The 18,450-nt window shown below is 42.0% G+C and overlaps 1 protein-coding gene across 2 annotated transcripts in view; it reads left to right on the forward strand.

Annotated features, from left to right (window-relative positions):
* Positions 1-18,450, forward strand: part of dlgap1b (discs, large (Drosophila) homolog-associated protein 1b) — a 90,211-nt gene continuing 71,761 nt past the window's right edge. The window contains exon 1 of one of the 2 annotated variants that reach the window (XR_015106517.1): positions 1-361. The gene's annotated coding sequence lies outside the window, so the exon portion shown is untranslated. The remainder of the gene's footprint in view (positions 362-18,450) is intronic. The other variant, XM_086151088.1, reaches the window with a different exon arrangement.

Here is an 18,450-nt window from a genome sequence, read left to right on the forward strand (position 1 = left end):
CTGAATTCACTCCTGACGACGACAGGGAGAAGAGGAAGGCAGCTCCTCCAAAACCATCGCGACACAAGGGAACAATATCGATTTGCATGGAACGTTGAACGGATCCACTGTCGAATCCAAAAGAGCAGATTCCAGGTCGGGCTTTCCCTCTCGCCGTCTCCTGTGAAGCGGTCTCATACGTTCAGTGATGCCTCTGCAGCCAAACAGACTGTGCCATGCAGAGGGACGCGCCAGTGTGCGGGATCTTACCGAAGCAGTGACCTGATCTACCAGCCGACGGTCGTCACTCCCCGGCAAAGACGCGACTCCTGCGAGATTCTGGGGATTATTGCAGTGACAGTGGCTCTCCTGCGTTGATAAGGTAAGGAGGGAGGCGGGGGTCTGAGGCGCAAATATTTCCCTCTCATCCCTGCGCCTCTGATTCGTGCATTTGTTTGCACCTGTCATCCTCCACAATCCATTCATCCGCCGGAACGAGGGACCCTTCCAGCCCCCGTTACGCAGCCTCGTCCTCATGCATTTCTCCCTTTCTCTAAACGCGCTGCTGCATATTTCCATAACTTTCTCACAGATCGATGGTGGTGGCGGTGTGTGTGTGTGTGTGTGGGGGGGGGGGGCTGAGATGACACAAAGTAATTTGCTTTGATAAAAGTTGGGATTTAAAACCACTTTGCGCAAGAGGTGACGACACGGGGGAGGGGGGGGGAGTGGACGCGTCCCATCTGTGCGCTTTGACGGACCTGCGTCTTTAGTATTTGCATATGACAATGTGTGACAAATGTTGTGCTACTTTAGGAAAAAAAGACAAAAACAAAAACAGAGAATGTTCTTTATATTGTGAATCATCTGGGCTCTGACACTTGTGGGACGAGGGGGTGGGGGTGGGTGGGGGCGGGGTGGCCAATAGGATGTGCTTGGAGTGCCACATCTTCCTCACTGACGCAAAGGCTTGCACACTTACTTGTGGTTACAAAAAAGGGCCACATGCGTCATCATCCGTCATTTGCTTGGGCTTGTTGCTCCAAATCAACATGGTCTCCGGAGTTGCGTGTGGTTTGCAAAAAAAAAAAAAAAAAAATCAATCTCCTGAGTGAATGTGTGAATCCAGTCATTAAAACATGCCACAAGTAGTAAGCCTGTGAAATCTATCTGGCATGTACACAACCTTTCATTTGTAATTTACTCTCTGCACTCACTCCTGCCGTAGAGTGTTCGATCACTCGTGTGATGTAAATGCAAACCAGTTTGTCAATGTAATGGCCTCTGGTGTGGATGAATGATGTGCTGTTTGCATGGATGGTAAATATTTCTGTGTGAGTGTGTGTGAATGTTTGAATGTGGGATGGTTGTTGGAGAAAATGCATTTGTTATTCTGACTCCATCAGAGGATGCCAAGATGGATCAAGGCTACAAGGCTAAGAGGTCAGCCAACTAGGCAGAAACACTTACTGGACTGGCAGAAGTGCCACTGAAACAATTGAAGCGCATCTTAATCATACAGATAAGGAATAATGCTGAAAATCAGGCTCAGTGGAGCCTCCAGATCACAGGTAATGGGGTAAAGAACAAGAAGCATATTTAATGTCATCCCCCCTCCCCTAATCTTCTTTTTCTTGCCTGTTTCAATGAAAAGCTTTGCAGCCTTGCTAGGCAGACCGCCTTTCCCCCTTTTCTTTTTGCAAGGGCACTCTCCTATCTCACCGGGGCAGCGAACGAGTCCGCAATCTGTTGATCTCCCCTAAGTGCCCGTGTCACTTCCTTAAACCGTAAATGTGCGTGCTTTCCTTGTTTAACACAAGGCACTGCATCTGCTCCCCCGTTCCCCTCCCCCATTGCAAACCCCCCTCTGCATCTAGCGATGACAGACCGCCGTGGCCTCATGCAACTGTGGAGAAGGAGGGATCATTAGCTACCTTTCCTCTTATGATGACAGACCCTGAGCTGGACACTCAACCTGCTTCGTTAGCTTCATTTTATATCTAACATTGGCAGGGTTCTCCTCGCATGATGGCACTGTTAGAATTTACTGTTTCAAGGACCTTTCTCTCTCTCTCTCTCTCTCTCTCTCTCTCTCTCTCTCTCTCTCTCTCTCTCTCTCTCTCTCTCTCCCATTGTCAATTAGCAGAGGGCTTCTCTTACTCCATGCTGCACTGCTGTTGAGCCAAACTAAGCATTGCAATGAGATCTGCTCCGTTACAAAATACCTTTTGAGACAGCTTCTGCTCTTTATTTATTGACATGTATAATATTCAGGGTGCTTTTGGCGAGAGATAAGAGCTGTAGGTGCTTAGAATTGGAATTGTTCCCACTTCTTTCATACCTAGTAAAATCTCTACACCAAGGTTATTATGCAGATAGTGTTGTCCGGACACGACTGTGTCTTCGCAGACAGTCTGGTAAACATCATTTGTATATTTTCTATCCTATTTTTAGCTCGAAGCAATATAAATCTCAAACTGGGGGTAAAAAAATGGAAAGGGGGCATCGCATGTGAGGACCCCCGAGTTCTGGAGGAAACTGGAGTAGTAGTGGCACAAATATTGCTTTCAAAAACCCAGAGGGTTTACATTAAAAAAGGGGGTGATGACGCCAAATGTGTTTTTTTCGTGATGCACATTGTTGACATAGCTGTTACTCATAACTTGTCCCCCTCAGGTTTAATTATCTCAGAGCAGAAGTCACAGCCGGGTTGTTATGATGAATGTGGATGACAGCATTGATGAGTCAGCTATAGTGGTATTCTCTGATGTGCTGTAGTTCCAGGCTGTGTTCCTATTCTGTGCTGAATTTTAATTATGCTGTAAATTTTCTACTGAGCAAAGCCCCATCAGGTCCCACTATGTCTTGTTACATCGCAATGGATCAGTGATGATACACTGGCACACTTTTTTTCAAGGCCCTCACCTGGTACAGAAAAGATCTCCTGGATTGACTGGAGGGGACTTTCCTGCTCACTTTTTTAATCTCAACCCATGCACTCCCTCACACATTGCTGCTAAGCTGGTCGTACAGGGAAGAGTCAGTAGCCCTGCCTAATCCCCCCCGTCTTTTCTCCCATGGATTCATTTATTTTTTTCTTCAGGAAGCGAGTTGAGCAAGCTGCAAGCTACCCCCATGAAACCTGGTGTTACCCTCCAAATGTTTGCTCTACAGAGAGCTAGCCCCTTGAAGAAGCCCATATGCCCCCAGACCTGCAACCTCAACGAGGAGTGTGCACGCCACTGTCTCCAAAAGGGCTTCCTGAACCCAGGCTGATTGTACTTAGAAATAAAGATGGAAACCACTGATTGAATGCATGTTCTAATCCCCCTCTGCAGAGATTATCCATCTTTTGAAGAGTTTCACACCAGGAAAAGCGTGCCCCTCTCATTAGTTCTTTAATAGCTCATCTAAATTGAATGAAAAAGGCACATTTTTTCCCATTTTGATTTGGATGGGAATCCATTTTGCAGTGATACTCGGCTACGAGTGAAGCACGAGGCAAAGCATATGACAGTCACTGATGTCATTGTTGTGTACATACAGCATCCTGCTGAGTCTCCTGCTGTTGCATTTCGGATGCTGATTAGTGTTTAACCTTACAGCCTCACTTCATTCCAGCTTGTGCCTTTAGGTCTACCTTCAGTCGATGCCTGCGGATGATTTTTTTTTTTCTTTTTCTCTGTGCGTATGTGTGTTTGCATAGTGTGCGTCTTTACAAACAGCACGTGCAGCATAGTCTATTCCCAGATCTTGCCCATATTTCATTATTGCGGGGGATGTAATAGTCACAGCAGTCTCACCTGTTTTGTCTTGGCAAACATGCAGGGACATGGGTTCCTATTTTATGCGTGACGCCACGCCACAGCATGCTATGTGGAGCGCTAGCATGCTTGTTTATTTGCTTCTAACCGCAAAAAAAATCTGGGACACTCATTTGAGGATATGAAGATACACTATAGACCTGCATCTGCCAGGGGACAATGTAATTTCTGGTGGCAGAGCGGGAGAAGGGGACGAGATGCATGTTTGTGTGCCTTCTGGCTACTGAAGCGTGCTCTGACTGTGAGAGGCTGTTGTCATTGTTGGGTAACATAATCCACCAGGGAGGCCCTTGGCCAGACACTGGGGTGCACTGCCTCAACACCCCCCTCCCACCCCCAGGACAGAGGCATATCCCTTTCTTTACAGGAATCAGCTGCTGAATGCTAAGCAATTTCCTTGACTTGAACTTACGTGTGGGGTGAAAGCACAATTGCCTCCATTACCGTTGTCATTCAAAAACACTTGCGTAAACAATCTTGTGGAAAGCCTCCTATATTCTGACATTCACTGCTAATGGGAGATGAGCATCTTCCCGAGGGATAAAGTCCTCTCAGAAGAAAGGCCCTCTGGATTTTCCCAATGCCATGTTTATGGTCACCTGCAGAAATGGTACGGACAATAATCTGGGAGTTGTAGATTTACGGTTGAGTGGTGAAATCACTGACTCGAAATGGATTACACTCACAAACTCATGCTTTTGGATCAGATTACTTGAAATCTAATAAGTGTTGACATAATTTTTCATCATGGATGAATTGAAGCGAGCTTCACTGACTATAGTAGTGGCTTGTGAATATGCAAATATGTGTATAGAAAGGGATGTAGGGAATGCATTTGACTTCTTGATAACTTACAGCGACTACTGCTAAAGCAACAATGACATTGAATGTAATAATAGACTCTTCCTTTCATTCCAACTAAAATAAATCAAATGTTACCGCCAATGGCTGTTCTACCATGCCATTTTAAGTCCACACCGAGCTTATTAGGTGCAAGACGGATGAACAGCTGAACCAAAGAGCCGCATCTGTTATGACTGTAATGTCCTTATCTTGTTATTAATTATATAAGCAACCCATTTTACCTTTTTGTTGTCAATGGATTCATATCAAATTTAATTTTGTATTTATCTAAATGAAATGGAACAACACATGATTTTTTTTTTTTTTGAACCATGAAATTGATTTTCATGAAAAGCATTATGTTTTTTTGGTTTTGTAATGACAAGATTTGACAAGGAGAACAATGAACTGGATGACCGAAAACCCTCACAGCCACACCGGCCTTCCATGTGGCTCGCAAGTTCTGAACGGATCCTTCTTAACTGCCTTATAACCTATGCTCTCGGCCACACAAGATGCTTTTCCTGATCCTTAACATTTCTTTTACAACTTTGAATATCAGATGCTGGTGTCCAGAGAACATTGAATGCTGTGCATATTACAAATGATAATATCCTGTAATGTACAAGATGATGAATTAATAGTCTCACCTTAAAGCACGCTTTCACACCTCGTGTTTTCAAATGGCTTTACACTAAGATAAGATTCACCCATGCACACACACACTCACACATTGATAGTGAGACCTGTCATACAAAGCGCTGACTGGACTATCGGGAACAACTTGGGGTTCAGTGTCTTGCATTGGGGACACCTCAGTGCACAGACAACAGGAGCTGGGGATCAAACCCCCAACCTTCGGATCTGAGGGGATGCCTGTTCCCCCACCTGAGCCACAGCTGCCTCCATATAACAGCCAACACTTAATAAATAATATCTTAAAATGTACATTTTACGTGTTTGTGTTAGACAACTTGAATTCAATGAATTACTGTACCACAGTTTTTACTGGTCACATGTACAGTGTATCCTTTGCGTGTTCATATTTAAGGAAATGAAAGAGATTTTTGCATAAAAATCTGAGCCATCCTGTTAAAATGCTAAAATTTAAATGGAAGTGTCCATGCTCCTCACTTTATGATTTTTTTTCACTATAATAACAATCGTAAACACAAATATAGAAAATGTAAGGTTGACAAGTGCACGTGTGGATGCTCATTTCTATGTACTATAGTCTGTTAACATGTTTGTATAGCAGAGCCACGGAATCCTATCTTATGCTTTAGGAACATTTAAATGGCTTGTCTATTTGCCTGGCAGCAGTGCCAGAAGATGAGTGATTCCTCTTTTGAGAGGATGTTGACAAGATCTTACAGTGCTGGCATGAAACGCCAAAGATTATGGTGTGCATGGATGATTGCAAGGTAATCCTCAATAGTATGCTGGCTTCTTCCAAGGACCAATATCCACTGCTGTGATATGCCACCATACAGCCTGCATCACTTTTCATTTGTCTGTCAGTAACAGTCCCAAGCATAAATTGAAAAGCTCCTCGATATGAAATGAATATTAATACCCTGTTAAACATAAACTAAAATAAGCAGCCGTGTTTCATAATGTATCCTATTTGATATGGATATTTGATCCATCAAAATACCTTTATATTTAATGGTACATTTAGAATGTACTAATTGTTTAATGGGGTGAATATCTTTGCAATTAATAGATAGACTCGTGACTTTTAATCTGATTTGCCGAGACGTGCTAATAGCCTCTGTTATCAACTCCTTTTAAAGAGTTTGTCTTTGTGACTTTGTTGTTTAAGAGAAATCTAGATGTATTGTTTCATTTGCATTGATATATTTGAGATGATCATCAAAACAAGAAGCAGCTTCCATTTGTGCCTCATCACCTCACAAACTGTAGAGACAAATTTATGTAACATTTTCATCTTTCCCTGACCTCGGTAATGCATTGTGTAGTGCCAACTGGATGCACAAAAACAGTATTGAACATGTTGCTAATTTTCTATTTACCAAATAAAGGTAGGCAGTATGGTGGTTTGCGCTTCTGCCTCACAGCCTCGTGCCTGCATGGTTTTCTCACCATCCAAGAACATGCAGTAGGTTCATAGGAAACACTTTAAATTGTCTAGATGTGTGAATGAGAGAGTGAATGGTTTTATGTCTCCTGTGATCCGGCGGTCTGAACTTCACCTCTCTCTCAGTGACATCTCGGATAGGCTCCAGCACCCTTCCAGCAAACCAGAGTGCAGGATGAGCGATATAGATAATGAATGAAAGAATGAATGAGCAAATTAATGTATTTTTTAAGGCAGCGTTGTTTGGTAGCAGTTGCATTGGAAAATGTGTAATTTTGAGATGTTTAACACCTTGTGAAAAAATGCTGTCGAGTTGCATTCAGGGAAATTTTGGTACCGGTCATTTCTTTTGGAGCTTATTTTATAGACTTAATGTTGAGATTTCTTGTTTTCTCCTGCTCATTTTTGCCTTGGAAACATGCCTCTAATAGACTTCCTCTGATTATTTGAAAAAGCAAAACTGAAGTGCATGATTTGGCTGTCTCCAGTCGGGCTCTACTCTGTTGACGTATGAGATGTATGGACGGAGAATGTAGTTGGGAATGTTAAAACAAAAACAAACAAACAGTAACAGATGCTGCTCAAAGTTCTTATGGGATAGCCACAACAAAGTAAATATGACTCATAACGTGTTTTGATATAGACTGTGCTTTATTTAGCACAGTCAGCTCAGCAGAAAAACAGAAGATTGTTGATAGGTGTGAATGAGAGGGTGGATGGTTATATGACTCCATATGTGGCAGAGTGATCGACTGGCGACCAGTCTGGCATGCCAGTAACCTGCCCCCCAGCCACTGACAGTTGGTATTGACTCCTGTATCTCTGTGTGCAGGACAAGTGAGATAGTGTATAGATATCTATTAAAGAAGTATATTCCAGTGAAGCATCCAATCTTGTATATTTAAAAAAAAAAGGGAAAACAAAATGTCAAGATTTCACCAATGTTGTCTCAACAACAGTATAAATGTGCAATTCAAGAAAGTTGCAAAAAATGATTTAAAGAGTAGATTTTATATCCTTGCGTTTCTATCGGGGCTTATTTCATCAAATATTAGTCCTGCAGCCCATTTGGCAGCTTGTTACTCACATTGTCAGTTTGATGAAGGTTGGCCTGGTAAAGCAGTAGAAGGCTTCTCTGAACCTGCCAGCATCTCTCCATGCCACAACTTCTTCTGTGCCCAGTAGCAGCTGGCTTGGCGAGGTTTAGTGACTTTGACAGGAGGAAGATGGCAATGAATCACGAGCATGACGAAGATCTTCCCAACCCTGGCTGGACACTGTCACGCAGCAGGATGTGATCACAGTTACATTGGACTATTTTAAAAGCTCATGGGAAAGTGTGGTTTCACAAAGCTGGTGGACATAACTAATCCTTGGGCCTTGGATTTCCTTTTTATATCACTCAACAATAAAGGAATGGTCACCCCATTTATTCCTCAATGTATAGACTTTTGTCAGAAGTGCTACCTGTCATATGCTTGTCAATGTCTCAGAACAAACATCCTGGACAGCCTTTGCAAGCAGAGCTCTTGTTTATTTAAAGCAAAGAGATTTATTTAAGAACCCGCCGCGCAAGATAAGCTGGGAAAGGTAGAGCTCTTAATGGCACTGAAGAGACTATTTTAAACTCTGGGTTTAAGTGCCTGGCTGAGAGATGAAGAGACAATAAGCAAGAGAGGGTCATTTCAACAATAGGTGTTTTAAAGGGCGGTAATTTTGTGATGATAGTCTTTAATTGATCTTGTTGCTTCTGAATTGGTTATATTTTTTTAAATTCCATTTCTTTTTTTATTGAGCTCATCTTAAAGCTGACACCACTCTTGTCAAGACTAATCGAGGAATGGCCCGGCCTGTGTGGCTTGAATGTCAAAACAAGAGTCTGCTGCAGCAATTGCTCATTTTTCCTCCGGTCTCAGCATGTGCTAACTTTGATCCGATACTTTACACCAAGATCCTGTGAGATCAGATCAGACCTGCGGCAGATGAATGAGTGGGGATTTTTTTCTTGTTGTTGTTTTTGGGTCAAAAAAAAAAAATCCTCTCTCTTTTTGAATTTAATTTGAGAGAGAGAGAGGGAGAGAGACCTCTTTGCCAAATCACCTAGAAATGGAAACCTGATATCAAAGCTCTTGCACCGACATGTTCATCTACTTCTGTCCGTCTGCATATGGTGCTTATTACTGGTTTCCACAAGAGACTGCACTCGCAGCACTTGATATAAAAAATGAGATATGTCCTCAGATGTCTCCACATGCAGTGCACTTGTTCTATTATCTTAATGTTCCTCAGTGCACGCGTACAACATACAGCAATCCTGATATGCTTGCATGATCCATAGGATTAGTTTGGATTAGTGAAGATAACTGATTCCACAGCGGTAATAATTTATTCTCTAATAATGTTTCTCATCTGGGGGGAGGAATGTTTATTGCAGCACAGAAGTGACAGGAAAACTTTCTGTCTGCCATGTAAATGTCTGATAAAGTAAGGAGATGGGGGTCCATATCCTGCAGTTGAGGTTTATATAGGCCCCATGTACTGTGGAATGTCCATGTGAGGAAAGACAGGGCCCTAAAACTCTGCCAGATTTCATTTCACGCTCCGCAGAGCACAGCCTCAGAGACGGTGACATTTACATGGCCCTCTATACCGCTGCCAGTTGCTGCAGGCCCAAGGCACTGGCTAAATCAGGCACAAGGGCCAATGAACGAGGAGGCATCGCGAGCAGACGAACAAGGAGGAGATGGTTAATGTGTTGCTCCCAAGAAACACACTAGTTGATGATAGAAGAATTCACATTACGGTCATCTTTTGGAGAAACTGGTCTTGGATAGAAAATATGTTTTTTGTAGTTTATCTCTTTGACATGTGGCAAGGAAGCCGATTTCTCATGATGACTTGGAGCAGCTCAGTAGCCATATTGTATAAGTAGTGATTGTACTTCACAATGTATGAAAAGCCATGAAGCCCTGCAACCGTATCAAAAAACCCCAAAATGAAGTATATGTGCAACAGGAGCGGTGTGTGTTAGTGTGTGTGTGTCTGTGTGTGTGTGTGTGTGTGTGTGCGCGTGTGTGCGCGCACATGTGCGTGTGTTTGTGTTTGGGGCTTTTGTTAGCCTCTAATTCCAGCTGTTTCAGGGATTATCCGCTTCAAAGACAAACTGGTCATCCACTAACCAAAAGGTCACCAGACTAGTTTAAATGCTAGTTAACCCATTCAGCCCACCTTCAACAAGCTGATTCTATTCCCTGCTAATCTGATTGGGTCTCCACCTCTATCAGCTTACTGTTTCACCCCAGACAGCGCGAGCAGCTCAGTCCTGACTGAACTGCATATCTTTTGACGCTCTTCCCCCGAGAGCTTTCCGGTTGCAGTGAAAGGTAGCAGTTTGGCAAAAGGTGAATGTTTCTTTTTCCAACATCATTATAGACCGCTTTCTCCTGTCTCCCAATATGATTCAGATATTGTATAAAGACATTTGCCTCAGACAATGACTTCACAATGTCTCATCCTCACTCACTGTCCTGTGAGTTTTGGGTTGAAAAGACACTGTCGCGTATTCCCCCGCTCCTGTCTGCTCTTTCAAGATTTGGCTTTTGCTTTCATTTCCTGGCAAGTCACTCCGCTATGATATTTTGTATGCAGTGATTGTTGATTGGTAGAAATGCCTCTGTAGGTTTAAACAACCTAACGCCTCTAACTGTCCTTGGAAATGTGTGTTCTTGAAAAATCGGAGACATAACTACAGGGCGATCAGATGTACGGAGGGAAAGAGGCAGATGGATTTGATGATGGCAGCAGCTCAAGAGCAGGAGGAGGTCAGTGTTGCAACCACGCATGTTTCAACTGGTCTTTTTGTCACAGCACACTGAATCAATACGGCTGTGAAGCAGATGAGTTGGCCCTGCTTGTCCATTACAAAGTGGTAAATCTAGCTGTGGTGCTTACTAACTGGCCATAATGAGGTGGTAACAAAGTTATGGAATCATTAGTGAGCATGTGTCCAGGCGGGACGTGGAGGGAAAGCAAGCTTGGTGAGGTTACAGCATGACAGATGGCGACTGTGCGTGTGTGCGTGCGTGTGTGTGTGTGTGTCAACGTGTGAATGCGTGAATGCAGGGTGGTGGTACTCGGGGTAGTTTTTGCACGAAAACAAGTGCAAGGAAGAGAAAATCGACCAAAGCGCCAAGATATAACAGCTTTGCTTTTAATTGCATTTCTGTTTCATCTCCCAGTGTCGACCATTTTGGTATCTAGTTTGTTATTTCAATGAACTGCAAGGAGGATACTTCATTACCCACATTGCCACAATGCTTTGTGCCATGTGTTGTTATTATATCATACCCTTTGTAGAATTTAGTTTCAGCTACCTTTATTTAATTCCTGCACTCTTGTAATACCCCTTATTAGACACATTTTCTGGCACAGTCCAATAAATCACTGCCAATTATTCTGTCAGATTATGTGTATATAGATTACAGAGGCCAAATTGATTTCACATGAGCACAGGTGTCGGTAAAACACTGCCATGACATGAGGTGAGAATTAATTGTCAGTCTTCTCATAGTGTTTCGGGGCAAAGCAAAAAATGTGCGAATTTTTGTGTTGTTTCCCGCTTTTTAATTTTTCCCCAGCGCCTGTGATAATAGGAAGAAAGCAGTTATCCAAGAGAATAATCGTTATTACTCAAGCAGTCCTCATTGTTGAAAAAAGTGGAAATAACACCTTCCAAGGCTTTTACCGATCATTACCCGTCTCATTATGAGTCTCCCTTTCATCCTTTTCCCTCAGCAGCTTGATTGTTGACTTCAACTAGTTTTCTCAGTGGCAGAGAACCCGATGAAATGAATCTGAGAGAGATTTAAAATTCAAATAGCACTGCACCACGTTGCAACTATACCTGGATTTCTAATGAACATGAGGTAACTTTCCTGACTAGTTTCAATTACTCTTTGCCCGATCTGCTCCTCTCTTTGCGGCACATGCCAGCTCAACCGGACCCCTAGACGCTTTTTCAATTGACTTCCTTTTGTCGTTGATTGCCATTCTATTGCTTGTACACGGCCTACTGGGGAGGGATTTACTTTCAAATTCCTGAGTACATGCCCATTGGAGACCAGATCATACATGGTGACTCAGACTTGAGGCAGTGAGAATTATTTCTTGAACTTTAAGTTCTCCGAGCTGAACAGCACTGCATGGAAAAGTTGTAACAGGCTCAGCCTGTAGAGCCAAAGCAGTGACATGAGCCCCACGGGTACCAACCAGAAACAATTCGGGACATGTATCACCTCAACATCCAGCAGCACAATATTGTTTTGAACCCTGGTCCATGGGGGGAAAAAATCTCCATAAGCACTGCAGCGCTTAAAAAAGCTCACTTGTAGAACCAGCAATTGGACCGGACATTTAAATGTCAGACTTTATCTCGGGAAAAGTGGGCTTGTTTGTCTGTATGTTTTCTGTCTCTGAAGTAAATTCTAAACTGGGCACCTTTTTTGATGCCTAGTATGAGGGGGGGGGTTACGGAGTCAGCGGAATGGAGCTGCGTTGGAAAGCCAACTCTTGACTGATGCCAATGCAGAAGGCATGGAAGGGAAGAGAGGAAATCGAGAAAACAGCTTGTTGGACTTTGAAAGTCAGGGCCCTTTATGTCCAATCATCTAGCGTGACCTGAAATTTCTTTTTTTTTTTTCTTCTCCACAACAGTTTTCTCAACCACACAGACTATCTTTCTGCTTCCTGAAGAGAATTTTCTTTTATCACACTGTTACCAATCTATCTGTGTGTTCAGAGTTAGACAATGTGTCATCTCCTGATCACCTAATGGGATTCTTTTGTTAAAAAAAACACAAATTACATTGATGACTGCTGGCTTTCCCATCATACCTTCCTCAAATTTGCTAAAAGGCAATGAGTTACCAAACCCCAAAAGTAGATATAATTCCTTAATGGCTACAAAATGCCTGCCCTGAATTTTAAAGTTGCAATCCAAGAAAAACACATAAAGCCATTCAACGGACATGAACTTTTTCCTTTCAGACTTTTTGTCCATGACTGTGTAGAATCGAAATGTTTTCATAGTTTTCTGAAACAGTAATCCGGTTGTTTTTTTTGTTTTGAACTGTTCCGCTTGTGACAGGCCACTCTTTTCATTTGGGTAAGTCTTGGTTCCACTGCCGTTCAGCATGCAAGTAAGAATGAATCCTTACATATGGAGCAGAGTGCTTTCTCATGACCATAATTTCAATAATCAAGATAGTCCACCGCAATGAATGGTAAGAAGAAGCAAGTCTGGATTTATTCTTTCTTTGGACATGAAGGCTATTTCTGACCATCCTTTTGTATCAGTGAAATGATCACGTCATATCTTTCTGTAGGCGGGGATGGCATTTGCCTACTGGCTAAAGCAGACAATAGCAGCTTCTGCTTTGCAGAGGTCACAGACAAATTGAAGATCAACTACCTCTCTAGCCTTCCTCTTTTTTTTTTCTCTACTTGTGTGATGACATCATAGCAAAAGTCAGATCACAAATCTGACTTTGAACAAACCCTCAAAAATTTGTTATTGAGCCTAAATACCCAATTGATTGAGTTTTTAGATGCATGATAAAAGGAGTACAAGAACTTGGTTGCTGTGTTTTATGAGTGAATTATGATATTTGCTGTTACTTCCCCCGTTTACCTCTGAATCATAGGAGGAGATGGGCTGCTGAAAGGTAGATTGACCAATCTGACTTTCGAGTTTGAAGAAAAGCAGGGGCCTCAATCCACTTTATACGTGCTGGGAGGTTATTTACAGTAAGGCCCTTTTAAGCTTTGTCAGCAGGACTGTTATTGCAGCAGCAGGCGTCCACATACAAGTTGTTGTGGATGTTGTTACTCATGCTTGGCTTAAAGTCTTTTTATTGTCTAGCCTGTCGAAGCCTCTCACTAAAACAGGGCATTACTCCCAAACAAAATGTTCAAATTCGTACCCAACACCGTTAGTCATTTGTCCATGTATCACAAAAGAGGGATGTTCCTATTTGAGAAGCAATTTGTTTCCAAATTCCACCTTTCTTTGGCCCGTGTTCTGTATTTGCCTGTGTGGTTTCATTCTTGGCTCTCCAGTTCTCGTCCATAGTCTGAAAACATGCAGTCGGTTGACTGAAGAGCATTCTACATTAAATTGCCCATAAGTATGAATGGGAGCCTGAATCATGGTATGTCTCTGCATGTTGGTAGTGGACCAACAACCGGCCCAGGTTAAGTTCCGCCTCTCGCCCAATGTCATCCTGTAGGACATTGACTGGGACCCCCACCATAAGCCTTCGTGCAGAATCAGCAATATAGAGAATAAGGAAACGGTATAGTGTGCCTATATTTCATTGAAGTGATGACGCTAATGTCGAGAGCACCTTGAATTTTGGTGATTGTATAGGGTTTTATCTGCAGCCAGGATTATAATGTGCACCAACAGCATTTTAGGATTTGTAGCCTTATTGGACAAAGCCATGTGCCAGGGACTGTTTTACACACCAAAGGATCCTGACACAGTTTCCACGGTACATAGCTCTGTCAGCTCTGCGTTGTCCTGTGGAGAGAGTGAGTGATGTGACTCCAGTGCTTTGCCACTCAAGGATTAATACAGGTATATGCTCTAAATTTTTTGAAGTTAAAAGCAAGTGAAGGTCTATAATTGTTTTATAGATTTTTTTGGTATTTTCCACACATAGAAAAGAGGAAGAAAATCTATTATACCACCATCCTAATTGGTACAGATTAATTCATTTTGAGCCAGCTAGTCATTTATTTAATATTGATCATACAAACAGGGAGTGATGCCATATGAATAATATAATATCAGCAATGAATATAAACCATCCAATGTAGTTGAAGCTCACTATATAAACATCAGGCATCGACAACAAGCTGTTTTTACTTTTTTTTTTAAATTTAATATTTCTTTAGTTTGGAAGTCCTAAAAGCAGAGGGAAAAAAATCTCAGGCACAGGAGGTGAGCGATTCAGAAAGTCAAGGCTCCAGCACCTCTCTCAACCCTCTCGCCCACTCTTTTGTGATAGAGAAAATTAGAGTCTACATTTGTTCATAATTTCCTCTGCATTGGAGGAAAAAGGTCAAAAAGCGCTGAGCTTTTGCCTGTGTGCAATTGAGAGAGTTTTTTTTTGTTTTTTTTTTTACTAATTTAGCCCAAAATGGGCAGACAGCTGGAGGTCAGGCATCGGTCTGGCTCTGTTGCCTGAGCAATCAACGGGCTGTTGTGGAATTAGTTAGCTTCCCATCCTGTTAATGGTCACCAGTTTTCGAGGTCACCACCGCATTCTCACTGAGCCTTTTCACAGACGCCGCATTTTTAGTATAGATAATCTAGATATACGCAATGAAAGTTGTTTTGGAGTGAATTCAGTAGAGCAGATTTGCAGGGAGATAAAAATATGGTTTTGGCTGAAACCCAGTCAACTGATGCCATTGGTGAGTATATGCCCATGCTTTTTCTGGTCACAGAGAGACAGACAGACAAATGGATGTATGAATCTTATCGAGGACAAGCCAGTGACACCAGGAGAGTTTCAGCACCACGGTCAGCTCCCCATGCATTCGACAATGTTTTCTGCAGTAGACCTCGTGTTCTAAACACACACACAATGGAAAGCACCCTGCTCACACAAGGAAATACAGAGTAGCTTGGACTACCATCTTTTTGTGATACCCTGTTATTAAACTTCTTATTAAAGTTCTCTGTTTATGTGGCTCTGCAATTGACTAGCGACCAGTCCAGGGTGTACCCTGCCTCCCACCTGATGGCAGCTGGGATAGGCTCCAGCATCCCCCCCTAACCCTGAGGATGATAAATTATGAACATTTCAGAAGCAAACACTGACACAGTGTTTTATTGATACTAATTTTTTGATACTAGATACTAGTTTTATTGATCTTTTCTATAAAATCCCTCTCAAAGTATAAAAGAAACAAAATTATTTTCACCATGACAGTTATGCTCTCACTCATGTTTGTCTTTCTGCTTGCTTGTCAGCAGGATTACATACGTTACAGCATGGTGATTAATGAATTTTGTTGAGTGCCATACTCCAAGCTAAATCTCAATTCTAAACAGTATGGTCTTTGAGGCTTGTTTTCACACAAATCTAAAAAAAGTCTTTTGTTGGATGGTAACTACTCAAGAAACAAAAAATCAATCTTGACAGTGCTGTCCATGAAATCATATAGAGTGAAATTCAGCTTATGAATTTACTTCATTATTTGACTCAGCATGCAAACCGAAATGTTCGCGAACCAAATCAATTTTCCCCATTGAAATCAGGTAAATCCCACTGATACATTGTCCTGCCCCCCATAAACATACTGTACTCTTTGGAAACTTTATTTGTGGGAAAAAGATAACTTTAGTTATTGTTTCTGTTACTGATCAGCAAAAGTAAAGCCAGGATTGTACAGATCGTTGACCTAGCCATATTGTAGTGCTTGGTGAGATCAGTAACACAAACACCAATCTCACATTTAGCTATGTTTGTGTGTTCAGACATTGAGGCTTGTTTGCAGGTCCATTCAAAATTTGATTGAAAAGGCTCATTTGTTTGTGATTAGGGGTGTGAGATTCCATGCTTCCAAGCTAGGATTCTACTGTACTTCACTCATTATCTACAATATGCTCGAGAGATAGCGCTCTTCAGATTATATTAGAAAAGGTTTCATGTCAATAATTTTGCATTATGTTTCTTCTATTGATTTCATACTTGTTCCTTTTGGGTAAAGTTGCCCATGCCTTAGATAATATGACAACTACTGGATTTCATATTGTTTTCATATGCTCAATTCAATAACCTGTTGCTCCTCGTGTTCCATATCACTACATCGAAATCAGAATTTGAAACAAATATCACTAATAAGAATAAGCCAAAGAAATAAATCTGCATTTAAGGATGAGGATTTCATTCCTCGGGGTGTTAGTGGGAGAGTGAATGTTTGTATGTCCCTATATGTGGCCCTGTGATAGGCTGATGAACGGTCCAGGCTGAAATCCGCCTCTCACTCAATAACAGCCCTGTAAACCAGAATGCAGTATAAGCGGCGCAAATAATGAATGAATGAATTTATTCGGACTTCTTCGGTTCCCCTTATAAAAGCCCGCATCGTAGGCTGATAAATCCGTCTGATAGATGGTGCATCAATCAGATAGATGGTGCACACCTATAGCATGGCTTATAGAATACAAAATTAATAGTTTTCCCTTTTTTATCTTAATGTCTTTTGATAATTTTTTTTACTTCATACATGAAACGTCTCATAACCGCTGATGATGAGTGATCTCTTTTAAACCTCCGGCAAAAACGGACATCCCTGCTGGTTCAAAGGACGCCTCACTTTCTTAATGCGATATTCCAATGAGCATGTAGGCGGTGTGATTTACATCGAACATTGTATCAATGTCAAACCTTTGAAACACCTGACAGCGCTGAGAGGATCTGGGGCCTCTGTGTTTTATCTCCACCGGCAGTTGAATATTCATTTCCTCCTCCCTGACTTGATTCACACAGGCCTTTCATTGAAGTTTACACTTTGGATAATTTGGTTCTGTTTGGCATTTTAGTTTCAAAGGTTCTGGTCTGTGTCTCTTGACATGTTTGTCCTGTTTTTGGGTTTTGCCACATCAAGAAAAAGAACAAGTGGAAAATGCAAAAGGACACCTATTTACCCAATAATTTGAGATCAGAAAGCAAATCGGTTAATGGCATTGTCGCTCTGGAATGTGACGTATCCAATGCATTATGGACGGCGTGCGAGCTTTTGTTGTGTAATTAGCAAGTTGTCAAGAGGAGGATGCAGTTTTTTCTTCCTCCTAAATGCTTTCCATGCTGCCAGGCATACAGACGGCAAAAGCCTGCGTGTCGAAAGCATGAAATACTGGCATCTGTGAGGACATCCAAATCTCCTTGGTGCTTCTGGCAGAGAGTGAGAGGAGTGCACAGGCAGCAGAAAATGGCTTAGTCAGGGTCATCACCAGCCAATAGCTTTGGATAGCTGTGACAAGCCAGGGCATTTTCTCAGGCTTCAACAAGTGAGAAAAGATGTTCTTACAGTTTTCTCACACTTTATATCTGCCTTAATTATCATACATTTTATGGGGAGGTTATATCAGTGGTGTTTATATGATACCTACAGTACAGATGCCTCTGAGGCCTCTGCTGAGGGTGAAATCAAATGGAATCCCCCCAAAATCTTATATTCTATTTCTTTGCTGAATTATCAGCCAAAAGTTACCTCGATACGACTATTCAAATTGCTGACAATGTTCACATGCATGGGTCTGCCCACTCAGGCTTTGAGGAATATAATAATTCCGATGTCCCTCTTTTCCAGCACAGTAACACTGAAGATGCTCGTTTCTTTATTATTGTAAGGGGATCCGATTAAGCACTCGTTGGAAAAAAATTAGCAATATTATTTCTGAGGCACTAATTATAATGACCCAGCCAATACATTGACTATTAAGTTAGTAAAATGTGTGGCTCTGGTAGAATTTTAACCGCCAACATTGCTGTTTAGCCAAATGCTATGGTGAGGCTATGAGATGTTTAGTGAATTCCAGTGCACATAAAAGTGGTTGAAGACCACCGGCCTTCAAAACAAAAGATATAGTTTCTGCATTGTGAAGCATGCAAGCCTCCAAAGCACCTA

Source organism: Fistularia commersonii, chromosome 8 (assembly GCF_037954325.1).
Source record: "Fistularia commersonii isolate RoL2024-O1a breed Wild chromosome 8, RoL_Fcom_v1.0, whole genome shotgun sequence".
Classification (NCBI taxonomy): domain Eukaryota; kingdom Metazoa; phylum Chordata; class Actinopteri; order Syngnathiformes; family Fistulariidae; genus Fistularia; species Fistularia commersonii.